The sequence below is a fragment of the Ascaphus truei genome, chromosome 17 (genome assembly GCF_040206685.1).
Source record: "Ascaphus truei isolate aAscTru1 chromosome 17, aAscTru1.hap1, whole genome shotgun sequence".
NCBI classification, from domain to species: Eukaryota; Metazoa; Chordata; class Amphibia; order Anura; family Ascaphidae; genus Ascaphus; species Ascaphus truei.
In genome coordinates, this window is record NC_134499.1 from 25830913 (window position 1) to 25858831 (window position 27919).

At 45.0% G+C, this 27919-nt stretch overlaps 1 protein-coding gene across 2 annotated transcripts in view; it reads right to left on the reverse strand.

Annotated features, from left to right (window-relative positions):
- Positions 1 to 27919, reverse strand: part of PDZRN3 (PDZ domain containing ring finger 3) — a 212174-nt gene that overhangs the window by 106584 nt on the left and 77671 nt on the right. The gene's annotated exons all lie outside the window — the stretch shown is intronic.

The window sequence follows — 27919 nt, forward strand, 5'->3', positions numbered from 1 at the left end:
CCAACTGGCCGACTATGTGGGATTGCACCTGGAATATGGGTAATAAGACAAATTGCAGGGAACCCGACAAGATGCTAAAAATATTATGCACAATGCACAGAAACTTAATTGGCTTTAAAAAAAAACAAACTGGATGTAGCAAAGGATGCAACACCAAATTAAAGATGCAAAACTACCAATTCCATCCAACAAATCAAACCAGATTACAGGGAATGTTTACTAAGTGTTGTTAAACCATAATCACTTTCGGACACCTTACATCCTATCCTGTTCACTTGAACTGGCCATGAGGCGTCTTATAAAATAGCCCCACTTAGTAATTATGGGCCTATATGGATTTCTTGACCGTACATCCAGACTTTGTAATTAAGCTTTTCATCGGTAAAGAAAAAAAGGGAGAGGCAGCCGTGCTCAAGTTAATGCTACATTAATTTATTACTGCAAAAAGGGCTGACATTTAAATCCCTAATCTGGGGCCATCGTCAGAGATGATTAATCTTTGCACATTCTCTTGATTTACATAGTTACATTATAAATGAGGTTGAAAAGAGACATATGGCCATCGAGTTCAACCTGTGTTAGATTTAGTCAACTGAGATACCCATCCGATATTTGTGCTTTTACACTGATCCAAAGGAAGGGAAACAAAAAAACACAGTGTAACAAGTTATTTTTGCTTTGATGGCTAAAGGATCTTCCACAACGCTCTAAAGTAATTGCAAACAGAAGTGTGGGCCGAGTGATTATTTTGTACATAAATGAGCAGTGATTGTGGATCAGAGGTATAATACAAGTCTTTTTACTGAACATAAAACAAGGAAATCTTACTCCGCGTGAGTTTCCAGTGAGGCTTTACACACTGATAAGCCTCTTTTGTGCCTTTCCATAGCCGGAAACCAATGAGGTGTCCGCTTTGTGTGTGAGCCCCGATGTTACGTTACTTAACATGAAAAAAAAGAAAGTGGTTTATCATTTTACATGACCCGGTTGCTTATAGAATGAACACTTGAGAACAAAGTAAATAGAGACAGCTTTCTAACAAGGTGCTGCACAGACTTAGAGGCGACTCTTAGGCCCCGCTCACACAGAACGCTACACGGCGTGCGAGTGCGCATTCGTCACAGATTCCTGGCGGCCAATGGTAGTGTTCAGTATTGAAACTACCATTGGCTGCAGTCGCGGGCGTCTTTTCAATCTGTGATCTCCGGTTGCAGCAGCGTGACGTCAATTTCAGCAGCCAATCAATGCCCAGACGTTTACATTGATTGGCTGCTGAAATTGACCCGAGACTCAGCAGTGAAATCGGAGGAACGGGGCACCCCCCCTCTCAGTATATGATCCCTGCGGGACCCCCCCCTCTCACACACACACACACACACACAATGGATTTGTGCTTTTATTTTATGTTTTCCTACGATGCATCGCAAAGCCACCCTGCGCCCGTGACACAGCCCCCAACCCCTGCACCCGTGACACAGCCCCCCCACCCCCTGCGCCCGTGACACAGCCCCACCCCCTGCGCCCGTGACACAGCCCCCCACCCCCTGCGCCCGTGACACAGCCCCACCCCCTGCACCCGTGACACAGCCCCCCACCCCCGGCGCTCGTGACACAGCCCCACCCAAGGCGCCCGTGACACAGCCCCAACCCCTGCGCCCGTGACACAGCCCCGCACCCCCGGCGCTCGTGACACAGCCCCACCCCCTGCGCCCATGACACAGCCCCCCACTCCCTGCGCCCGTGGCACAGCCCCACCCCCTGCGCCCGTGACACAGCCCCCCACCCCCTGCGCCCGTGACACAGACCCACCCCCTGCGCCCATGACACAGCCCCCCACCCCCGTGACACAGCCCCACCCCCTGCGCCCGTGACACAGCCCCCCACCCCCCGCTCTCACACACTTCCTGGATGTGTCGGATCATTCTGTCTGCTAGGGATGATCACACGTCGCCCAGCAGATGGAGGCGCGCACACGCAGCGTCGCGAAGCCCCCCGTGTGAACGCGGCCTTAGAGAGGCAATCCAAGTGAACGATTGTTTTTGTTAGTTTTTTTAATTTTTTTTAAACATATGAGTGAAGCAGGGGGTCTTCGAAGCTGAACCCATTTATTTCAGGTCCGGTGACCCCCTCCCTGCTCCCGAAATGCTTGCTTCGGTAGGGGGAGCCGGAATCCACTCTGCTCGGCTAGCAGGGATCACATAATGGCAGAGTTTAAAAGCTCACGCAACGTGCGGGCCAATAGGAAGTCGTGACATCACCCAGTGCGGCTTCCTATTGGCTCACGTGACACCGGAGATTTAAACTTGCAGGGGATACCGGCACCCCCATCGGAGGTAAGTATCTCTGGAAGCATGGGGTCCCCAGAGCTGAAATTAACGGGGTTCAGCTCCACAGACCCCCTGCTTCGATCTTATGTAAAAAAATGCCAGCTTGGATTGCTCCTTTAAATGACACATAACATGAGCTGCATTCTTTGTGAAATTGGAGTTCAGCTTTCCCTTGCGCCCCAGGACTAATCCCTGCACTAGAAATCAATTTGGAGGGTGCGAGGAAGCCTCATCGCTCTCACCCTCACCACTATCAATTAGTATCAAGTAACTTTACCTGGAGGCTATCCATTACAGCAGAAACTCCACTTAGCCCACTGTTACTTTGCAGGATGGAAACCCCGAGGCTTCCTGGAGCCGAGCGGTGGTATTTCCAGCTCCAGGTAACCCCACGTTCCTGAGCTACTTACTACTGATTAAAACCAGCGTTCCTTCCTCGCTCTGACACCTTCACGTGGGCCAATAGGAAGCCGCAATCTGTGATGTGGTGGTTTCCTACTGGTCCTCATGATGCCCTCCATTTTGTTTCCACTGAAGGGGACTATTTTGGTCAGTATCCTGGGAACAAGGGGGTCCCCTCAACTGAAAATAGTGCAGTTCAACTCTAGAGACCCCCAGGTTCCTTTCCTGTAACAAAACCGCGGGGGGAAAGAAAGCGGGCAGCCAGGATTGCTGCTTTAAGCTTTAGTGCAGGGGTGCTGAACTCCAGTCTTCAAACCCACCCAACCGGTCAGGTTTCCAGGATATCCCTGCTTCAGCATAGGTGGCTAAATCAGTCCCTGCTTCAGCATAGGTTGCTAAATCAGTCCCTGCTTCAGCACAGGTAGCTCAATCAGAGGCTCTGTCAAAGACTGAACCTCTGATTGAGCCAGCTGTGCTGAAGCTGGGATATCCTGAAAACCTGACCTGTTGACGGGGGGCTTGAGGACTGGAGTTGAGCTCCCCTGCTGTAGTGGACATGAGTTAGTTGCACGTTCTTAAGCTTCTGTTGAAACGTCCTCCCTGCAATCCGGCGGAGAAGGGGTTAAACAAAAATCCTGTTCCACCGGAATAACCAGTAACAGATTTGCAGAAATCTTCTAATTAAGTGAATCAAATTATTGTGTAAAGATGTGCAGCGGAGGGTGCGAAATAGGATTATTCCCCTCCACCGCGCATTTATTTCATGTGTAATGAATTTGCAACACCAGGTAAAATTGGGGCCTTTGTGTCCCCTGCCTACTTTGTAATGAGATTATCGGGTAACACCTGATGGCGAATGCAAAGCTCCACTCACTTATCCCAGTGCAGACGCTGGACTCGTGTAACTGCAGCCATAGAAATAACCCGTCTTGCTGCTACTACCTCAAGTAATTGCATGTTTTTTTTCTGCTCGCCTTCAAACAAAATCAATGGCTGCTGATGTATTGTTCTGCGTGTCTTTAAAGGTGCGCTCCGCAAATAATAAAGGTTTTTTATGCACACCCTAAAACTTGTGGAGGCTGTAAACTTGCGCTTACAAATGGCCATAATGGTATTTCCTTTAAAAAAAAAAAGGCAAGATACTTTTTCTTCCTGTGCCTTAGGGCAGGGGTGCGTAAACTGGGGAGTACAAGATTTTCTGGGGGGAGGAGGCAGTTAGAGGTCCCACGCTCTCCCCCAAGGCATTTAAATTAAATCCCGGGGTACCGCACGAGGCCTAACTTACTTTGGCTTCCCGCGACACGTCATCATGGTAACACGGCGTCAAATGACGCTGTGGAGTCACGTGACGTCACGTTACCATGGCTTCATTTGACGCTGGAGCCGAGTAATGGGGGTGGGGTGTCTTTAATGTGCAACTTTGTGTGAAGAAGTATGGTCACCTTGTATTGTTTTACAGTTAGGAAAGAGTATCCCTTATTATAGGAAGGGCCACAGCAATAGTCAAGATACCGGAGAATGCCATCTTTCCTTCAAGGAGAACGTTTGTGACATTTCAAGGATCCTAAATCAGGGTTCCAGGGAAGTGTCACAGCTAGAGTTGCTCTAATGCCAACCCTATGTATATGCACACCAGGCTGCTACAGTATAGACTTCTAGGGCAGTGTAAAAATGACAGGTAGATGGGAACCTCGATAGACGTACACCCCTATACAGAGTCTTGGACGGTACCTGGGAGTGATTCCAGTTCACTGGAGCCAGAGATTTCAAGTTCACCTTAACCATGGAAGGGAAGGTGATAAAGCCATGTGTGCCTCCCTGGGGAACTATCTGCATTCCCAGGGAAGAAGAATGTATGAAGTCTGTCTTGTCAAATTAAGTCCCTGGCGCCCAGCTTACAATACCAGCCCAGCCCAGCACCCTGAGAAAAAGGTCTGCGAGTCTCAGCACCAACACCTGCATTAAACCCTACTCCACCTCACTTAGTGAAACCCTCCTTAGTGGGAGCTGGGCAACGAGGGGTTACAAATGGCGCCCCATTTTTTGTTGTTCTGCTCGTTTGGGGACTTTTGGAGCGAAAAGTATGTTTTTATAGTTTTCAATGTTTTTGAACCAAAAATATGGAGGAATGACGTTTTTGTTTTTTTACAACGTGCTTCAAACTACTTACTGTATGTGTTTCCCGCCGTGGAAGCTGTGAGAGAGTAAAAGACTGTGAGATAATGAGTGTACAACGGTTCCCGATACCTAGAAACAAATATTGCATGGGTCCTGGAAAATGGGGACGGAAGTGGAAATGCAGGGGAAGTACTGCCCTGGCGTATTTTAAAAGATATTGTGCGCTGAGATGTTGAGAGGCTATGGAGTGGCAAAATTGTGGTAGGTTTTAACTCCCCGCTACCAAGAACATTTTTGCCCGATATCGATGAGAGAGTGAGTTTCCCGCTCAAAGCAATCTAATGTTGCTAAATTTGTGCCTGCCTCCAAACACAAAGTGCAGGGAAATGGCCTTTGCTGGACTGCTCTGCCCTGTCTGATTCACTGAGGGGAGGAGTCCAAAAGTGGCTAAGAGGGCACTGTAACTGTGCCCAAGCTCTGCTACTTTACAGCACTGACTACGGGGAGGCAGTCACTCGCACTTCGTTATTTGCTGTAGTATCGGCTACCAGATTCCAGGCGGTGTCCTGATCGTACTACTCCTGAGGAAGGACTTTATCCAGGCAGTGTGCCATACATGTGGCCAACCCGGAGGAGAGTTGGTACCCTCAGCACTATGTCAATGGGTGCGACAAACCATACTACCAGCCCACAGAGCCTAGAGGGTCGGTATCTCCCTCTGGCATTACTCCCGGGACTGCCGTCGAGACGGACAACTCTGCCCATGGGGAATTTCGGTGAACCCCAACCCTCTCTAATAGCGCGTCTGAGATCAGATGCATTGTAAGGAACCCCAACCCTCTCTAATAGCGCGTCTGTGATCAGATGCACTGTAAATTCTTCTGTATTTGGTACAATTCTCAAATTACCTGAAAATTGCAGGGAACCCTCTAGGGACGCTCGGGGAACCTAGGAACCTTGGCTGAAAAGCACAACAGGTTCTAATCCGGACGACGGTATCCTCCGATGACCATCTCACAACCGTGAGGGGAGGGATCCGATCTATAAAGGTGGTTAAATCAGAGAAGGCGGGACACAGCCGGAATGGGTCCCCAGGCTGCCTGCTACACTTCCAGAGATGTTGCAGAGCGTACTGGGTCCGTCCAGGTCGCAGACGGAACCCTGCGCGATGACGTAACGTCCAAGGGGAGGAGTCCTGACGTGTCTCGTCATGAAAAGTGACCTTCTCAAAGGATCCTTTTATCATATTATGTGCAAGGCCATACTATATTCGTGCCAATACGATATTTCACAGTGCCAACTGGGAAAGTGACCTGAAATATACAGGTACGGCACCTCTGTTATTGTAAGCACTTCAGCCACTGAAGAGGTAGTGAAGTGCAAACTCTATTCTGAAGAGGAGTTTTGCTGCCCTCTGCTGGTCTCTGGGGGAACAGGCATTGAAAGGCACGGTTGTTACGGAGGAATTAAATCAACGCTTCCCTTCTCCTCCCTTTCGCAAAGCAATTAAATGATTATACAACAGATGGTAAAACGTACCTACCCAGGGAGACTTTTTATAACGCGGTGTCGGCTGTGCGTGATAAACTCATAATACGGCGTTGATACCTTCAGTGCGAATGTGTCGGCAGCGCAGCCCAATAACGCAATGTTTCATATTCCAGGAGCCGGTTTAACCCCTTGGCGTGCCAGAGGGGTGGCAGCATATCTCTGTATATGGCCACAAGTCCCTTAATCTGATAATAATGCGTAAAATTATAAATACAAAGCAATGTGACCGTGCACTTGTCTTCCCACAGTACGGAAGCATAGGGTTTGACAGCGGATAGGAACTACTTGGCTCACCCAGTCTTCCCATTTAATAATAACGTAATAAGTTTTCTAATACTCGCTATATATTGAAGAAAAAGAAACATTTATCAAACTTTCAAAAAAGCAATGCCGAAGACATGCCTAGGCCAGGGGTGGGCAACTCCAGTCCTCAAGGGACACTAACAGGTCAGGTTTTCAGGATATCCCTGCTTCAGCACAGGTGGCTCAGTCATTCTGACTGAGCCACTGATTGAGCCAACTGAGCTGAAGCAGGGATAGCCTGAAAACCTGACCTGTTGGTGGTCATTGAGGACTGGAGTTGGCCGCCCGTGGCCTAGAATGCGATTGATGCATTTCTGATATCTGATCTTTATAACGGGGAAATCCCTTTTTACACAAATTTTTAACACTTTCCCTGGCAGAGGGGCTTGCACTGCCTTTGCAACCAAATGTGCACTCCCTGAACAGCGTCCCTTTTGAAGTTAAAATATTCGGCTGAATATCCAAAGAAATGACAACAGCCAATGGTGACCTAAGCAGAATCAGTTTACTGCTTGTAATTGGTTTAACTCCCAGAATCCCTAGCTGCAGTGGAAGCATGGTGAAAATCCGGGTCTCCCTCCTGTCCAAGACATGTGAATGTGCTCAAAAGTGGGATTTTGATTTGCTCTAATTAGTTTAAGGAAGGTTTTAGTTCAAATAATTCGTTTAAATAGGCCAATTACTCTGTTGCGTTGTTTACAAACGTTTCTTTTTTTATCTGTCTGATCTAATCGGGTCGCCACTTTAATGCGTCAATCACAATTCAACTTAACTTCTCTCCTCTCAGTTTCAATGTCAGCGAATGAGGCTCAGTGAGCAAAGACACTGAGTGAACCATTGTTATTTATTAAATGTTTCCCTGGCTGGGAGGCGAGAGGTTAACGTCATTATGTTTAATATATTGTGCTGCGGCCTTACCACCCCCTTATGCGTGTGTCTTGTGTAAATTCTTTCAATTAAGCCAAGTTTAGTTTAAAGGATGATATATTTTACAGTTCCCACGTCTCTGTAAAATTCCTATGTACAGAGCTGCGTACCGCGCACTAAACTGTAATTGTGTCTGTAAAAGCGCTCTGCGTCCCGTTGGGAGAAAAGCGTTATAAGAAGTAAAAGTTCTTCTGATTATTAATGACACGTTACAGTTCCAATGTCATTTAATGACGATCTATTTGTCAATTGTATCACATTGCCACTAGGTGGCAACAGAATGATAAAGTAAACGCATTACAGTACATAAAACCTTTTGCTGACGTAGTATTTCTGCTGAAATCTAAACCAAACACAGAAATAAGATTGGGACATGAAAAAAAAAACAAAACAAAAAAAAAACAATTGCCATATGTGAATCAAAACAGCAATCCCCTATCCATCTGCCAAAAATCACAGAGCATGCTCGGCGTATCAACGCGATGATAAGAGCGCTCTGCTCCAGAAGTTGGTGTTAACACTTTCACGGTTCTGCAATGTGTCTAAGGCCCCTCTGGCAGCAAAAGGATTAAACTGCCAGGGGGAGAGGTTAATTTGTAAGACATGGTTACATTTGGCAGTACCGGTCAACTGATATTGTTCTTCCCGTGGTTGAAACCGGTTGCCAAAAACCAATGGCTCGTAAACGCAGCGCCAATGAATACGGCGAATGTGCAGATCCTAATGAAATATCCGTAATACAGTAAAAGTTAGAGCGTGGCATTGCGCAGGGGGTGAGATCTGTGAGCGTGCGTCACCGCGCTGCCAGTTCCGGGAGCAGATTTCACGTTCAGTCATATCCCTCATTTTTATTTGAGGACAAAGACACACGTATTCTAATAATTACACTGGACACATTTCGTGCGATTATGAGAATTGAGCAAACGTAACATGACAGGATTCCCGACATAGGCCGCGCGCTGTGATATTTTAGATCAGGGGTGGACAGTCCTCACAGGCCACCAACAGGTTAGCTTTTCAGGATATCCCTGCTTCAGCACAGGTGGCTGTATCGGTGGCCACAGTAAATACCTTTATTTCACCTTGATAACAGCCTGCTGCAATGAGATGAGCATCTGGTTTTAAATTTACTGGGAATTTTAAATGGGCACCAACCAAGACACCACTTTGGAGAAGTGTATAATTAATTAATCTTACAAACCATTAACAAACGTGTTGCATCAGCTTTGAACGTTCGTGTTTTGGGGAATCGAGAGGCGGAGGGATTTCTTTGGAGCTTATTAAAACGCGGCGAGTATGTTCAGTAATCATAAGCCCGCTCAGCAATTCCACACTGCAGACAGGAAACACCTGGATTTGTCTAGTACAACATCACTGCAAATGTTCTGTGTATTAGAGGAGGGGCGCTCAACTGCTGTCCTCAAGCCCCCCTAAACAGGTCAGGTTTTCAGGATATCCCTGCTTCAGCACAGGTGGCTCAATCAGTCCCTGGCTTCAGCACAGGTGGCTCAGTCCCTGCTTCAGCACAGGCAGCTTAATCAGAGGCTCAGTCTTTGACCTGTTGGAGGGAGTGGGCGCTTGCGGACTGAAGTTGAGCACACCTGTATTAGAGAATATATCACTAGCTACTAAATATTTGCCTTGACACAGAAAAGCATGTTGAAGGCGGCTTTATAAACAGTATATAAAACAGCGTTACAAATTATCAATACACGTAATGCCTTCAAAAGGCTGTGTTCTTCTATATGCAAGAAAGTCTGTGAGACGTATGAACTATTATATTTTAAATGTATTTGTGAGACAATATTAGTGCTAAAAAGTAATACAAACCTCCCGAAAATGTTCGATTTCCTACATACAGCTCAACCCCCTTATAACGCTGTGCTTGGGGTCCAAAGAATCACATCGCGCTATAAGCGGATCGCGTTAGAAATAATGTACAATTGTATGCGTTGTACAATAAAGTATTTACGATACCAATAATCGTGTTGTAAAGTATTCATAAATACGAAAATTGGGAGCCACGCTTGCATCGCGTTATAAGCGGATTCGCGTTGTAACGGATCGCGTTATAACGGGGTTGCGCTGTATAACGTGTTTTAAAGGCTTTGTATGAAGCATTGCATCATGAGGAATACCAGATTACCATCATCTCAATTAAAACACAATTAGAAGCATTTATAGTTTATTTACAGCCCCCTAATTCTGTGCGGACGCTATTAACAGACTATTTCGGGTTTAGGTCACGTTGAACTTGGCAGATGATTCTGACGCTAATTTCCAAAAAACGAATTCATGCACAGCAACATCGTTTTTATTAGTACATGCCATTAATATCTGTACACAACGCGCATTTCGGTGCGCCAAAACAAATACATTATTTTGAAGCTGATAGCACAGATGGCTAAATTGAATATTAATACATTGGGGCACACTAGCAGAATTTAAAATAAGATTTCCATGCGCCAGTTTTGACTTGCTCAGTATATACATGTAACGCGATCCGCTTATAACGCGAATCCGCTTATGACGTGATGCAAGGGTGGCTCCCAATTTTCGTATATAGGAATACTTTACAACACGATTATTGGTGTCTTAAATACTTTATTGTACAACACACACAATTGTACATTATTTCTAACGCGATGCGATTCTTTGGACCCCAAGCACCGCGTTATAAGGGGGTTGAGCTGTACTGTAGGTCCCGATAGATTAGGTGCTGTTCTGTGCATATCATTTTGCGATGTACATTCTCTTCTTTACCTTAGTGAGATAATGCAGCATTGTGGAGTTTATATCTGTGCAAGAGATTTATGCGAGGTTTAAAAGTCACGCTCAATTCTTTTCACATTTTGTGAGGCAATAAACTCATATTAACAGTTATCTGTTAAAGGGGCAATCCAAGTGGGCTGTTTCTATGTTGTGGTCTCCACCCCCCAAAGGATTGAAGGAGGGGTGTCCGGATCTGAACCCTGTTAATCTCAGCTGCGGGGACCCCTTGCTTCAAGAGATACTTACCTCTGAAGGGGGTGCCCGTATCTCCTGCAAGTTTAAAGTTCCCGCATCCCCTGAGCCAATAGGAAGCCGCGCCCGATGACACCACGGCTTCCCATAATTCCGATGAATGCACCGAGGTCTGGCGGGCGACATCCGACTTCCTGTGACCTCACGTAGGTTGGTTTACCTTTCTTAGCTTTGGGTATTACTAGGGTGGCCATATTTGTCCCGGCAAAAACCGGGGCAAATGTCGCGCAGACGGCTTTCGGCGATCGCCAGTTGCTCATGTGCATGCACGATCGGAGCCTGCCAATGGTGCATGCATATGAGCCGCCAGCAAGTGCCGATTGTGCATGCGCGGCCAGCGGCATAGACAGCCCAAAAAGTTGGGACAGAGGCCTAAAAACCGGGACGTTGGTATTACGCAAATTAGATTCTAAGTGGCTGGTTCCTCTATTACCATCTAAACTTACAGCATTATATAACAACTAATTAACCGTATATTTACCTCACAAACAAATGTGCTTGTGGGCCACATATTCATTTATGAACATATTAGCACAGTACAGAGTGGGGTGTACGGAACACTTACCCAAATATCCAACTGTCAAATCAACAGGTAGATAAAGAGACTTGTCAAAAACTGCTGACTAACATTCAAACCACGACCAGCATCAATTCCAGCCATGAAAGGGTCAAAAAAGGGGGTTTCAGTTGTAATACTGTTTGAAGAATAAAACCTTAATACAGTGTTGGGCCGCGCCAGTCCTTAAGAGCTAGCAACAGGTCAGGTTTCATGATATCCTTGCTTCAGCAGAGATATCTAAAAACCTGACCTGTTGGTGGCCCTTGAGGACTGGAGTTGGCTACCCCTGCCTTAATACAACTCGATTCCCCCTGAGAAACCCCTACTCCTGCCCTCTGGGACGGCTCCCATTTTCCCCACTGCGCCGCTGACCCCAGAAATGAAGAATTTATGCTTTTCGTGTGGCCGTAAAAAAAAATCCTCATTTTGGATGAAACTGGACACGTCTACGAGGGATGCTCTTATCAGCAACAAACCGAGTCAAGTGTCACGTCATTGGAAACATAGGGTATCAGCCGCTGTGTCAACATTTTTGCAATAAAGTGCCTTCATTTTCCTGTGTGAACGAGTTTGCTCCGATTGTTATCTTAATAGGTCTGGTCTCCAGACTGGCCCACTTCAGCATTATCTGCTGTTCCCTGCCGCCCCCTTTCCTCCGCACACAACCATCCCTGTGTTGTTTTAAGTTAATGCCTGTTGTGTTCGAGGAGGGCAAAAAAACTTGTCCGGTACTTTTTTTTTTTTTACAGCCATAAAATGCTGCCATTAAAGCTAATGATAAACCAGATATGCACACAGGCAGGTGTGTGTGTTGATGATTAAAGTTAATATTTAACAGGAAATTCTGCCTCCTCGACACAGAAGGGGGGGGGGGGGTATGACAGTCACATAGCCAGGGCTTCTTTGAGGGGCATAATATTGAGTTTAACTCCTTCAATGCCAGCAAGCAGTTAATATAAACTCATCCTGACTGATGGAATCAGATCCATCATTGTATTCCTATGGCGCCAACAGTATATGCTGCGCTCACATTACAATAGAAGGCAAACAATGGGAATAAGTGCAACAGGTAAAGGAGAACCTGCCAGAAGAGCTTACAATTGAAGTAGGTTTTATAGCGGTGACCACTTCACTGCTGAAGACGATTGCAACGGGTTGCTCTATAATGTTTTTGGAAACCCATAGCACACAAGGGTTGACCTGGGAATGGAAGTGCTTAGCAATCGGAATGTGCCTCTATACTTATTATATATTCATGTTGTGTAATCACAGAGGCTGTCTGTATTTAGCTTACAGGATGTGGTTTCTCCCCGAGATTCACCCCTGGCTGGGAAACATGTCTGTTTTGTGAGCATCACTTCTCTGGTATGAGATGCCCGCCTGACAGAATCTGCTACAATGTATCCGCATCAGTGCATCCACCTAGGGACACAATACATTGCAGGTAGATCAGCTTCTCCTATCTCCTCGTCAACCTGCTCCTGGTGTTGGCTAAGCTAGCCATTTATAAGACCAGGAAGCAGTGTTTGGAGAGGGAGGTCCCAACAAACATGGATGACCATGTTCCGAGCGCTGGTGCACTCCTGTATCCGGGCAGAGTACACGTACGCCGAGTCAACTGGGACGGTTTCAGAGTTTGCCTCCCAGTGGGCGTCAGGTATCCCCAATTTGGATTTTTTTACATTAACTCTCCTATTCTAGTGCACATTATTTGAATTTACTGCTGCACTTCATACCGGTTTATGTTACATTTTTGTTAGTCTGGTATTTTTTTCTCACTGCGTCCTTAGGACCAGTGAGTTACCTCGGCCAAATCGGAACTACCAAATTAAATAGTCCTACTAGTTTTTTTGAGCCCCTATTTTTTCCCCAGAGTGGGAGCCAGGATTTCTCCGAGCCAAATGCCACTATTTTCAGTTCCGGTTCGTAAGATACTTACCAGTAATGTCACCGGCTTTAAATCTCCCTCAGAGGAAACAAAATGACTAATTAATCTCGGGCCAATAGGAAACAGCCACATCATCAGTCGTGGCTTCCTATTGGATAGCCATTTAAATCCAGGAAGTGACATCGGTAACCAGGAGGTCCACTGAGCTGAAAATAGCTTTGGAGGACACCTAAAAAGTGTGGATTGCTCTTTGAAGGGATTCTGTAGCCCTGTCTACTTAATTCAAAAAATTGTTTTTTTTTTGTTTGTTTATTTTTAATATATAAGTTACTTTTACAAAATACACTTATTTTATACTCCATTCAGAACTCACACTTTGTTTTTCTGCTTTGAGGGACTATTTATGTCAAATTACTTTATCTGGGCTTTTAAAAAAAAATATATAAACCTTTGTAAATGACATAATCCCCTCTATTACCCGGCACTGATGACTTTTACCCCCAGGCAGTAAGCTTTGTGTATGCAGTGCTATATGTTGTAGTATAATGATGAGATAGCATTTGTGTTCATACTGCATGTTAACAGCTTTGGTACCTGAAGGAATTATTTTGCAATGCACTGGTAGCCTCGGGCATCAGAGGGGTTTATCAATTTCTGCCAAAGGGTTTTTCTTAAAAGGCCCTTTTCATCACCCTATAGTAGAAACAAGTTATATATATATATATATATATATATATATATATATATATATATATATATATATATATATATATATATATATATAACTTGTTTCTACTATAGGGTGATGAAAAAGGCCTTTTAAGAAAAATATAAGAAAGAATATATATATATATATATATATATATATATATATATATATATATATATATATATATATAACGTGACTAATGTAATGTTAAGTCTTTGCGTTAGCCTGAACACACTGTTGTGGATATACTGTAATTGTAAACACGTCATTTGCATATTTGCATATGTTTTGCATATAATTATCACTAACCGCATGTAATTATCACTAATTATTACAGTTAACGCAATGCTCTTCACAGGGAAAAACATTTGTCTCTGCTTAGGTTAAGCAAAATGTCATGTTACGAAGCTTTGTAGATCTGGACGTTGGAGCTGTAGTAGTCGTGGGGAAGTGGATATGTTGTAGAAAGTGGTAACTCCTAATAATAGAATAGGGGAGCTCTTTATAGCTGACATTATGTGCCCGGAGCTTTCCAAACCTCACACGTACCTTTTTACAGGAGTACCTTACACAGAGGTTTCGAAAGCAATATACACAACAATGTCTATAAAGAACCTTCATTGAAAACTATCACAAACAATGCCAAATCTGAACAATATGGTTAAATCACTTTACCAATTTAGGTCCAAAACTCTAACACCCAAAATTCCAACCGCTACCAAACACACACCATGTACAGTAGTGTTCTACTGGTGAAGGGATCGTACCTGTGTGAGGTAAGAATGTTGCAGGTGATTTCAAAGATGCAGTACCATTTAGTCTGTCATGGGTGGCCAACAACAGTTTTCAAGAGCTACCAACAGGTCAGGTTTTCAGGATATCCCTTCTTCAGCACATGTGGCTCAGTCTACGACTAAGCGCACTGATTGAGCCACCTGTGCTGAAGCAGGGATATCCTGAAAACCTGACCTGTTTGGTAGCTCTTGAGGACTGGAGTAGGCCGCCCTTGGTCTAAATTATAAGGCACTTTGTAGAATATTTGCAATGGCAGTAATGTTGTAGCCCAGCAAATAATGATTTGGGATGAATTTTCCTCTGGAATGAAACGGTGCCGGTGGAACTCCCCGTGCAAGATTAGGATTGGAAAAGGTAACCGTATTTGCAGCACTTGTAAACAGAAAAAATTTTTTTGAACTGGAACGATAATCCCGGCTCCGATTTAACAAATTAGCTGGCTCTGAACAGATCAGGTAACCGTCAAGGGAGTCAATGACCCCTAAACGAAGGATTAAACCAACAGAGGAACACTTATTACAGACTACTTGCTTCAGATACAAAACAATGTCAGGTGTGACCCCTAGATCAGAGAAATGTCTTTATTAAAGAAATAGAAAAGCACTTTGGATTTGCGCGCGATCCTTTGATGTGAGACAAGTTATTTCTAAGAAGGGGGTATTTCCAGGATAAATACTGCGGGGCAGAATGTATGGCTTGGCAGGGTCCTTCCAGGGACAAGCTCGGATTTAATTAATTCAGATTTATATAGCGGAGTTGTAGGTCGCTGACATTTCTGTATAAGGGGTGAAGATCTAAAACGGTGTGTAATGTAATGAAGCTTACCCTTTTGGGAACTTGCCAGGGCTTCATAGGGCTGGACACATACAGAAAGAAAAACCCCAACATACATTGTCTGCATGAAAATGTGCATGGCCGGATTAATGATGGATGTCTTACATCTGTTAAAAGTAGCAATTTTAATAGCCAGCTCTGCATGGGCATTTTATCTCTATTTTAACTCTGAATGAATCTTCAAATGTCAAATGATTCACCGTTTGTTCATTTTAAGCAGCATGTGTTTCTGCATTTACAATTCCTCTGCTTAGAACTTTTTCTTTTATTACGGGACATTTGAGCGTAAATCAGGGGTGGGCAACTCCAGTCCTCAAGGGCCACTAACAGGTCAGGTTTGCAGGATATCCTGCAAAGTGTGAAATGGGGGATGAGGGGGGGGGGGGGGGGGAGGCCCCGGTTGTAACTCTAGTCGCGGGTCTGTGGTAATAGAGAGGGGTACATGCACACAACAATATGATGCTGGAGGGGGGGGGGTACTTATCTGCCGGTGCACTGGGTCCAGGGAGGTCCCAGGGTGTGTCAGTGAAGAGAAGGGAAGCAGGCACACGGACTTATGCAAAGAATTTAATGTGCCACAAAGAAATCCAACGTTTCAGCAGTGCACAGCTGCCTTCATCAAGGAGAGGGCTACCTGTCTGTGCCCTGAGCGGGACCTCTGCAGAAGGTGAAAAGTGGGCCAGCTCTCAAGCTGCAGGCCACGTGCTCACAGGTGTGCCGTACGTGGCACTAGTTATTGAGCATCTAGGAGACTATAATAAACAAGAGACCCCTCAAACACCAGAGCCTTCCGTGTCCTGGGCGGTCGTACAACATATATTTTCATTGGAAACCAGACATAAGGAACCCATTGCAAAGAGCCTCACGGGGCGAGCACAATGACATCAGTTTGAATCATTTTACTACAGGATGAAGCAGAGCAAGACGCATCTTGCTTCAACTAATAGTATACAGAGGGGTTCCTCAAACGCAACCCCCCCCCCCCCCATACCAGGTTTTAAGGATATCCCACCCAGCTTCAGTACAGGGGGTTGAGTGAAAATGACGCACCACTGATTCAGCCACCTGTGCTGAAGCTCGTATGTCTTTATTTATATAGCGCCATTAATGTACATAGCGTAATACACGCGACAATCATATAAATAACAAATATACAAATAACAGAGCAAGGGAATAAGCGCTTCAGACATAAAAGTAACATTTAGGAAAAGGTGTCCCTGCTCCGAAGAGCTTACAATCTAATTGTAAGGATATCCGTAAGACCTGACCTGTTGGGGGTTCTTGAGGACTGGAGTTGGGAACCCCTGGTATAGAAGATGTAACATTACAGTGAAAAGAAATATCATTTGATGAGCTCTTATTTTTCTCTTCACCCTACATTGTGCACATATATGGGGCGATAACACGGTCACAGTCTAAAAATAAGCAACAAATACACTGTATATAAGAATTAGAATAGGTTAAAACAGGAGTGGCCAACTCCAGTCCTCAAGGGTCACCAACAGGCCAGGAATTAGGGATATCCCTGCTAACACGGACCAAATGTCCACACTGCAGCGTTTTGTCTCATTTAGATGTGATCGCTTATATGAGGCTAAATCTCTTTGATCAGATCTGATATTATATGAGGTGCATATACAAGCATCAGGCAAGTTACACATTTCAGCACTTTCGCTGCCAGCGAAAAAGTTCTAAAAATATTAAAATGTTACATTAAAAAAAAAAGAACTCGGGGACTGTGTTACCGTGTTTGACAGCAATGACTTTATTGTGAGTACAGAAACATGTTACTAAGTGGCAGTGGGGTAAAATACATGTCCTCCCCTGTGCCCCGCAGCCCTCCCCATGCTGCGTCTGTCCTGTCTGCTTTATTTCTGTTCTGACATTCTGATCTTTTTCCCCCCTCACCTCTTTTCATGTTCTCTCTATCTCGGTTTTTATCTGGGTCCCTGCTTCCCTTCTTGTCTCCACTTACTAAGGCAAAACCTTTTTATTCCCCCGCCCCGCAAGCCTGTACGTTCCTCCCCTGCCCCCTCCCCCCCCCCCCCACGCCCTCCCCCAAAAACTTTCTTGTGAAATCACCCTGTAGTTTTCTACTTGTAAAAAGTGCTATGATTATATTTGGGAACATTTTTAAAATAGCGAGTTTTGTCCAGTCCTCAAGCCCCCCTGCCCCCCCCCCCCACCCGGTCAGGTTTTCAGGATATCCCAGCTTCAGCGCAGGTGGCTCAATCAGCGAGCCACCTGTGCTGAAGCAGGGATATCCTGAAAACCTGATCGGTGTGGGGTGGGGGGGTTGAAGACTGGAGTTGAGCACCCTGCGCTAAGGCACTGGGAAATTAGAGGAAACATATGTATTTGGGTGATAAAAGTTTCATAAAAGGGCTCGATCAGCCCTTTTTTTTTTTTAGCTCATTCACAGGGTTGCAAGCCCCTCTGGCAATGAAGTGGTTAAACCTATCTTGCAGCCCCTCAGGATCCCACCTCGGAGGTGGCTGCATCAATATCTCCGAAGTCAAAGTTCAAAGTGCTTTGAAAAAAGGGCACTGAGCTCTAGACCAGGTGGTTAAACTCCAGTCCTCACGGGCCAACAACAGGTCAGGTTTTATGGATATCCCTGCTTCAGCACAGGTGGCTTAGTCATTATGGACATTGCAAGACACCTGCATGCATCCTCTGGATGGCTCGTAACAAGCATTGTCTTGCATTTATGCTGATATCTATCTTTTATGTGGTGAGAAACCGTCTCAGCTGTGTGATTAAATATATATATACACGTGTGCGTTTTTACACTATGGAACGCGCACTTTTTTCATTGTATGCGTGTGTATATATTATATCTAAATAAATATAGCATGTATTGACGTATGGAGAGGTGTATTACCCGTAGAGACAGGAAAAAGGTAGAGAGGCGGTGGGCCGAACATATCGCAAGAAGAAATGATCCTCGTTGGACATTGTTGATATTCAACTGGAATTCAAAGGGAATTTAAAAGGCCAAGACGACTACAACAAGTAAGATGAGAGGATGAATCAGAACATTTGTTGGATCAACATGAAGAGAGACTTGTAACTGCACTACTGGGAACATCCCTGGGGAAGCTTCATCCAGCCGTGGATAGACAAGGGCAGAAGATGATGGTAATATATAGTAGATATGTATATATACATAGACTGACTTTCTTCTCCAATGAAATATCATTCAATGTAAAATGCTCCAGTATTTTTCTATTTTGATACATTTTGATGCTAAACATATTTTTTCCTAATGCTTCGTTTCTTTTTATTTTACTGCTACTCCAGCGCAGTTCTGCTGCACATTTAATTTCCAAACCTCTGTTCATACTCTTTTCTTTGGGAAAACCAAGCAGGATTTCATAATCATAGACCTATATCTGTGCTTCTGTATATAGCAGTGGCGAGCATGACCATTTCCTGCACGTCTACTAATTTATTTGGTCCATGTAGTCGAGGACCCCCACTTCAGATCTGAAAAACCCTCATAAATGTTGAGTTTAACGGTCCCCATACAGATTAAGCTTGGGAACCACTTAACTAGTAATTGTGTCTTCTCAGGCACTGGGCTAAACCTACTGAATCTTATAATAATAATGACCGGAGGTGAGCCTGTGAGCACAGGAATTCTCTGAAGAGGTTCAGTTTTCTGGGTTAATTATGTTTTTCTAGGGTGCCTAAGAAGCTACCTTCCTGTCTTAGGCTGAGTCCCCGGGGGTCACGGTGGCGCGCGTAACGGTGTGCGCCGCATACCAGACACTCACCTCAATCAGCCAGTGGTTTCTGTTGCTGTGACTCACGAAGCACCATGGCGCGTCAGCCAGCAGGGAAGACACCAAGAAATTTGTCTTCCCATGCGGCGACGTGATCACGTGGTGTGCGGCAGCCAATGGCAGGGCAGATCGGGTGGACCAATAAGGAGTGTGCGGTGCGTTGTGCTGCGCTGACGTCATGGCTGCGCCCCCTCCCCCCTGTAATGGCCACGCCCCCCGCGCCTTCCATCGCGGCTTTCACCTGTGCACGCGCCGCAGGAAACACTGGGTCCGTAGCTTATAGTTGTATTATATAACATGTCTGTTGGAATCAACAAAGAGTCAAAAGTGTAATTTGATCCCGTTAACACTTGGGGGGATAAAGCTGTGACCCCCAGTTGTTTGTAAAAAAAAGAAAAAAAGGAGACAAAAAAGTTAAACACTTTAAACTATCCAACCAGCTCTTTCTTTCGTTTGGTTAGTTTCTCTGTATAAATCATCGGATACTTGTACTGTATGTACAATATGCTGTATCTTTATTTATATAGCACTTTATAGCAGTAATACACGTGACAATACTATAACACATGGGCGCTTCAGACATAAAAGTGACATTAGGAAATGCCGCCTGTGCCCCAAAGAGCTTACAATCTAAGTTCGCCAAGAATGCAGCAAAACTTTCTATGGAAGACATTTCTTTACAGTCCAAAAACCTAAAGCAGTAAGGATCGTTAAACAACAACCCAAAGAAAAAAGTGTTTGCACAAAAAAAAAAAAAGACCTTATGAATATTTGTTTTTGTTTTTTACGTTTTTTTCGTCAAACATAGCACTCGTTTCTCAACTGTGTTTACTAAAAATCAGCAGATTAGGGTGTGCTCAGCATTGTAACCCTTAACAAATTACTCACGCTGATTTCCAAGGTCACTAGGGTGAAGGTCGTAGTTCAGCGCCTTCGTATGTTAAAGGACCCTGGTAAAAAAACCAAAGGCACAAGTGGTGTGTAAGCTTTCCTTAGTGCCAGCTGCCAATTTAGCTGCTTCAGTTCATGCTTGGATGGAGCATGGGTAGGAGTCCTGGCTCACGTGAGCTGCCAGTTTAAAGTGTCTGCAGAGTTAATCCTTCAAGAAAGGCAGCCACTGGTTTTTTTATCCTGTACTAAAACCGTGAAGATTAAAACTACCTGTAACTCCTTTTGAAGTTCAGTGGAATCCCGCTGTATCGCTTAACTCCTACCAGTGCTGGAAAGGTTTGCAGCACAAACAATGAATGCAGGGGTGGCCAACTCCCGTCCTCAACGGCCACCAACAGGTCAGGTTTTTCAGGATATCCCTGCTTCAGCACCGATGGCTCAGTCTTTGACTTGAACCACTGATTGAGCTACCTGTGCTGAAGCAGGGATATCCTGAAAACCTGACCTGTTGGTGGCCCTTAAGGACTGGAGTTGGTCACCCCTGCATTAATGACTTCTCCAACACTCACCATCAGCGGCGGAAAATCCGCCGCCTCTTGGCACTTATATATGCCGACCGCCTCCTTTCTGCTGCCCTCCTCCTCCTTCCGATTCGCATTTTCAAATGACGCGGTGGACGTCACCAAAGTGACATCACACAACGTCTCGTTGCCACGATAACGCGACGTCATTTGAAGCCGCGACGCCACGTTCTAATGCTCGGTATCAGCACTTTGCTCTGCGGGTGTCTGCACGGAATGTACAAAGTGCTTGGATACATTGATATTACAGAACATTGGCTCTCAGACAGGGCTTCTTTGCAAAGGGTACATACATTTTCCCTGTGACCTCAGATTTCAGTTTTAACAACTTCATTTTAATCCCCTTCGTTTAACATCAAAGGGAGAAAGATTAGTTCGTAGAGTAAAATGAAGCAAAAATGAGGGATTATTAAAAATAAGACCAATACCCACAGCAGACTTTCTGTCTCAATTAGGTTTCTTCCTTACTAAGTGCGTCTGGCAGTATTAAATGCATGGGGGTGTAGTCTCTTAGGCTGCAGCCAGGGTGGCGCTGAGCGGGTGACCACGCATGTGGAACACATGTGGCCAGCATGAGTGAGCGCCTGTTCGGCGCTTAGCTGCTTGCCGAAGCAAGCAAAATTTCATTTGTCTCTCGCTGTCACGTGAGCAGTTCGCCTAATGAGGGGGAACCAGCTCCGTGACGTCATGTACGCGCCCCCCGAATCGCCTCCCCGCGCGCATTTAGCTGGCCACAAATCTCCCGGCCGAGCAGGGAGTGTGACGTCACCGCGCATGCGCGCCCGCTCCCTGCCTGGCCGCAGCCTTCGTGTCTAAACTGTCTCTTTTTTTTTTAAAAGATTCACCAATTAATTTCCATTAACAGATAATGTCCACTGCATTATATTTGTTATTTTTTTGTATTGTATCTATTTATAATGTCTCAAAATATTAAATGAACATGACGTCATGCGAATATCACAGTGGGTAATAAGTGTGGGGAGCCACAGAAGAGGTCTAGCCTGGTATCTCATCCCTGATTTGGAAACAAGGTGAGTTCTGTATCAATGAGAAACTGCAGCAGGGGTGGCCAACTCCAGTCCTGAAGGGCCACCAACAGGTCAGGTTTTCGGGATATCACTGCTTCAGCACAGGTGGCTCAATCAGTGGCTCAGATTGAGTTCACTGTGCTGAAGCAGGGATAATATATCAAATATAGAACAGGGCCTTGCCGCTCAACCTTAATATCAAGTCTTAATTTAGGTAGAATTTGTGCTGGAGGTGCATCAGGGAAAGGTAAATATAATGAGTCCCCAAAGGGGTCACAAAAGAGTTCCCATATATATTGCGCTCACACAGAATAAATGCGCTACAGGAACGCGGACTCAATAGCCCTGAGTATAATACTCAGATAGAACAATCACCAAGGAAGGTTGGCAAGACTCCCAGAGAGACTCCAAAATGAAAAAAACAATCAAATTTTATAAACACGCAATGAGACAATGTTAACTAATATATACAGTGTGATATAAAATCTCCTATGGTGAGGTATATGATCGGCGTTGATCAAATATATGTGCCTAGTGTATAAATAGGTGCGTGTTCTCAGAACTGCTTAGATACACAGTAACACATGAATAGCTATAAATATAGAAGTAGCTGTACAGGTAAGTGAAATACTGGCTGGATGCAATCAGCAGCCATACAATGCACAGTAGCCCTCTCAATGGTACTATATGGGAATATGCAATCCAAGAACCAAACCAATCTACCTGTAATTGTTGCACATAGCTAATATGTACATACGTAGGGACATATATCCACTTATGTGCAAGTAGGCACATACAGAAAATAGCGGTAACAGGCAATCAGACTGCTGGCTCCTCACGAGCAATCCTTACTGGTATAAATAGAGCCCAGTCATAGCGATATGTGTCTCTCCTGATTCCCACATGTCGCAACATAGTCTGCCCAACATCAGAGAGAGCTGGGAGGGTGGACAATTGCCGATATAAGGGTGATCGGAGCTCACGGTGGCGTCTATGGAAATGCCAAATACTCCTTCAGGATGATAGCCCCTGTGACGGGATATTGTACAGGGTAGGGGGAATTATATTAGTATAATCCATATATAGCGCGGCTGTCTGGAAAGGGGAATCAGGAATACACATGAAATCGCCATACAACCCGTTCTGATGTGGAGCTCGTAGATCTGCCACCTCGCCAACGGACCTCACCGTTGTGACGTCACCTAAAACCCGATGCTCGTTTCACATGACTCGACACTCTTCTTCCCTGAAGAAGTTGAGAATCCCTGGTGAACGCCTCTAAACGTTGCCCTGCCACTGACCTACATTAAGGACGGGAACATCTAAAACAAGGGGAGACCCAGGGTTAGCTGAGAACTTTCTCATCGTCTCACCCAAACGCTGCCAATCACTCCAAATTATGCGTGGCGGTTTTGTGATGTGGTTTTTCTGCAGCTGAGAGTTTTGTGTTGGGTGACCTTATAACAAAGGGAAACCTGTTTGCTTTTTTTTAACGCGGAGGAAACACACAAGCTTTGTGCGCTTCATTTACAATGTGACATATCTACAAGGTACACCCAGAGAGAAGACTAAAGGGCTTCTTTCCTCCTTCTTTAGAGGTTTGTCATTCATAATACTGGGCGTTTACAAACACTCCGATTTCCAAAGGATATTGCAAACCTCCTACGTTGATGTGCATCACACAATGACTGGAGTGAAGGGGATTTTGGCTTTGTGCACAGTGTATGATCAGCTTCTAACAGGATAGAGAAGCGGAGCTAAAAGGGACTTCTCTAAGTGATGCTTTAACTCTGACCTTGCCAGGGACTGCAACACACTAAGAAATTAACTTAATGTAGGTTGGAACGATTGGTAACATCTTCATTTTTATTATAGGCTAAACAGGAGAGCATTATTAAAACGCTGCACGCTGACTGGTCATAATGACCTGCATTTGTAGTCCGGAATTTCAGCTCCATTTCAATAATGCCCTCTTGGCCTGCTGGATTTCCCCTTCTCCCGCTCAGATAACCACTGGACAAACGGATCCCCCTCTTCTCCCGCATGGATGGATGCTGGGCAGCTAAATCAGCCTATACAGGGCATTACCTGGCCATTAATGCCTTGGTCTTCAACTCCTCACTGGATATTAATGCCCTGTCCTCAGTGGATTATTATTTAAGTGGAGCCTGCAATGGTTTGCTTTACTGGATGTGGTTGGACGTCGACAGCATTTTCTTGCATACATACGACATGCTTCATTTGAAAAACAAATCTGCCTGAAGACGGGACCTTTGTGGTCCTGAGAGCTTGCACTCTTCTTAACCACCAGTTAGCTATTACAAGGTATCACTTCTACCTTCATTGTCTTTATCTATTCTAAGGGCTTACACGGTACCATCCGCTTTTCAGTGCAATGTAATATTTACGCTGACCCCATGTACGTTAAGCCATTTCTGACCGCTCTTGGCATTCCAGTGTTAGTAATAATTACCATGCCTGAGCTTACCAGGGATGTAGAACAATGTTATTAATTCAAGCAGAGACACCAAGCATGCTGTAAAAATTATTAGCATTAGTTTGTAATTGAATAACGCTCACCCTGGTGAATGAAATAGGAGAAAGCCACAAGCAGACTGCAAAAACATATGCTGAAACCAAATATTCTTACTGACAGCATGGAGGCGATTCTGTTAGTATTCCTTAAAAAAGGAGAAATGAATGGAAAACAAATGCGACTATTAGGGGCTTGCATGAAGCATATAGCATTGGGACAACTGGTCAACTATGTATGCCCCTGAGTGCATCTAATGCAGGGGTGGCCAACTCGAGGGCCACCAACAGGTCAGGTTTTCAGGATATCCTTGACTGAGCCGCTGATTGAGCCACTTGTGCTGAAGCAAGGGTATCCTGAAAACCTGACCTGTTGGAAGCCCTTGAGGACTGGAGTTGGCAGCCCCTGATCTAATGTATAAATTCAGGTTCACGTGGTATACACCTGATGCACGGTTCCCTAGGGAAGACAGAGTGGCTAAGTGAGAAAAGACACTGAGCCTGATTCAATTCCTGGTGTCGGCTCCTTGTGAACTTGGGCAAGTCACTTTATCTCCCTGTGCCTCAGGCACCAACATCATAGATTGTAAGCTCATCTGTGTCTGTGAAGCGCCTATGTGTGGTGTATCATGCACTATACAGAGGAGCGCAAACTTTTGCTGCCTTCCCTGCCTGGATGCACGCGCCCCCCCCCCCCTCCCTACCTTAGACCTGCGTCAAATGACGATCCGGGGGTCATGTGACGTCACGTGACCCGCGGCGTCATTTGACGTGTGTGACATCACATGACCCCGCGTTGTAATTTGATGCAGCATTGCCCTGGCGACGCGTCAAAGAGCCTGAACCTCGGTAAGTATAGCGTTGCAGAGGCCTCATGCGATCCCCTCGCATTTCATTTAAATGCCTTGGGGAAGAGTGCGGGACCTCTGCAACCGCCCGCGCCCCCACAGAAAAATCTCCCGATCACCCTGAGGGGCGGGCCCCCCAGTTTGCACACCGCTGCACTATACTGTAACTGTGAAGCGCTTTAAGTCCCATTGGGAGAAAAGCGCTATATATGAAACAGTTATTATTAGGCAGTCAGGTCATTAACATGACAGAGAGATGCAAAACTTGATACATCCTTTCCTAGGTGGCATCATGTAACTTTTCCTGCGGCTCTAGTTGTTCCCATATCCGCATTGTCATCAAGGGACACACATTCATGATTTCAGAAGCACTAGTGAGTTCTGTACTTTGTACGCTGGAAGGTTTTTCTGTCACTATTTTACCCATGATAAACCAACTGTGTCTGGTCTGCCACCGCTACCAGCTTCATAATGCAGAATCAGTGTCCAAGATCAAACCGAGTCCAAAGGGACATAACAGCTGTCTCTAAGTGGGCGTGCTGATTCTGCACTTCCTGGACTCAGGCTTCGCTGTAGAAGCTGTGGAATGCAGCTGGTAAAAAAACCTGTAGGGAATAGGTGTAGAAAAGCATTGGAGGATAAAAGTGACATTCACATTGTGCTCATTTGCGTAACCCCTGTATGATATGTGGCAATGAGGAAAAGAAGCACGTTTGGGGACCTGAAGAAGGTGTGAGCAAGTCATTTAATTAGGGACAACATTTCACATTTTGCACTTTATCCTCAACCCTCCAGAGGTTTCAGTGATGCTATTTATACATGATAAATCCCTGCCCAAACAACTTAAACTCAAATCTCCACTCCTAGGAGGAGCAGAAGAGCTATAATGTGTGTCTTGGTCATACTTCAGAGACCTGTTCATTAATCACTGCATCGCCAGTGGGTCAGCAAAGTACTGCACTAAGCTTGAAGATGTAGAATAGCGTCTCCATATGATACAAGGAACATGTAAACTGGTGATTACTGTGGATGATAGTTGCCAACATGCATACTCGATACTGATTTATATTCCTGCACTTTCCTTTGCATAGGGAAAATCTTGGGCATGAAATGCTACATTCAATTATTCAAGTCTTCTTAAACAACTTCTTACAACTTAGATTGTAAGCTCTTCGGGGCAGGGACTCCTTTTCCTAGTGTTACTTTTATGTCTTAAAGCACTTGTTCCCATTATGTGTTATATTATTGTGTCACGTGTATTACTGCTGTGACGCGCTGTGTGCCTGGATGGTGCTGTATAAACAAAGATATACATACAGTACTTACAACAATCAGCTCTTCAGCACACACTGGTACAAGACACCATATTATAGGCACCATAAGTCAGTAAGTGTACCCTACACGGCAGCTCCAGTACAGACTGGCACACAGTCGTGTTTCTGGGCTCTTTCACATCCAAATCTGCGGCACAGACTCTCTGGAGTCATTACAGCTGTTTTGCAGCAGCAACAGAGACAGCTTTTCATTGAATGTGAATGAGAAGCAGAGATGCTTCACTTCATTGCACTACACGAGCACGCACTGGGCACACGCCGAGCCCGTGGACACCGCCTGATCCTTTGAACTTATGCAGTGAGGCTGTTACTGGCACTCCGATGTGTTTTCAGAACATCTGTGGGGCTGATAAATGGGCCCATGTATGGAAAAGGTGAATAAAGCTACAGACGGCATGTGGGAGAGAGAGGTTGGATAGATCGGGCTTCCCACCGCAGTGCAATGCCAGCTGTTCTTTCTTTTTCTACTCAGTGTGCCAAGTGCTTGAAACCAACCAACCAGCAGTCTGCATGCTCCATTCCACCAAACTCACAGACCCAATTCTGGTGGCCACTGAAAGTACCAATTGCTTTCACCATTCAGCAATGGGGTAATATGGGTCAGGATGTTGCTACTGAACCAGTCCTATTGTTTAAACTCATCTATCCTACACATGGAAGGGGGACTTCCCTCTGGCCTCACCGGGAAGCAGGGGGTCTTTGGAGCTGAACCTACTGGGGACGTACCAGTGGCACCTTCGTAGGCAAGTATCTCGGGAAGCAGAGTGGGTACTCCACTTCCATTCCATTTGAGTTCATTGATCCAAAGGATCTCTACCTTGAATGTCATAGGGCCCTAGATTGCCGGTTCAATTCAATGTACGTCATAGGACAGTCAAAGGGTTAATAACTTTCAGCACTGGAAAAGTCTAGCTCCACTTTAAAAAAATAAATACATTTGGAAATAATGCTGGAAAGCAAAGTTCTCTTAAAGCTGCAGTTCAGTCAATATCCTGCATGTGTTTTTTTTTAAAATAAATCAGTTCTGTAGTAAGAAAAAATACTTTTAGCATTTTCTGTTTTTAAAAAAACAACCTTGAAAGACCAATTTTCTTGTATTCTATTTTAACAGCCATTTGCTAAGGCACTGCCCCTTCATGTCCTGTCACAAGCCCTGGCACACCCCTTTGTCAGCCCTGCCCTGCCTCTAGCACATGTCAGTGCAGGAGTGCTCATGAATATTCATGAGCTTCCACTGAGAGACAGAAGCAGAAGAAAAACATATGCCAGCTCTAATGATGTCACCAAATTTCGCCGATCAATACATGGAGAACGAATTGACCGGCAGCTATGCAGTTCTTTAGGCAAGTAGAGATTGCACACATGAAACTATTGAAGTAAAATAAATACATTTTAAAAAAAAGACTGAACTGCAGCTTTAAAGCGTTCATCATTCTACTGTACTTATCTTTATTATTTACTAAGAGCAGAGTTTGCACAC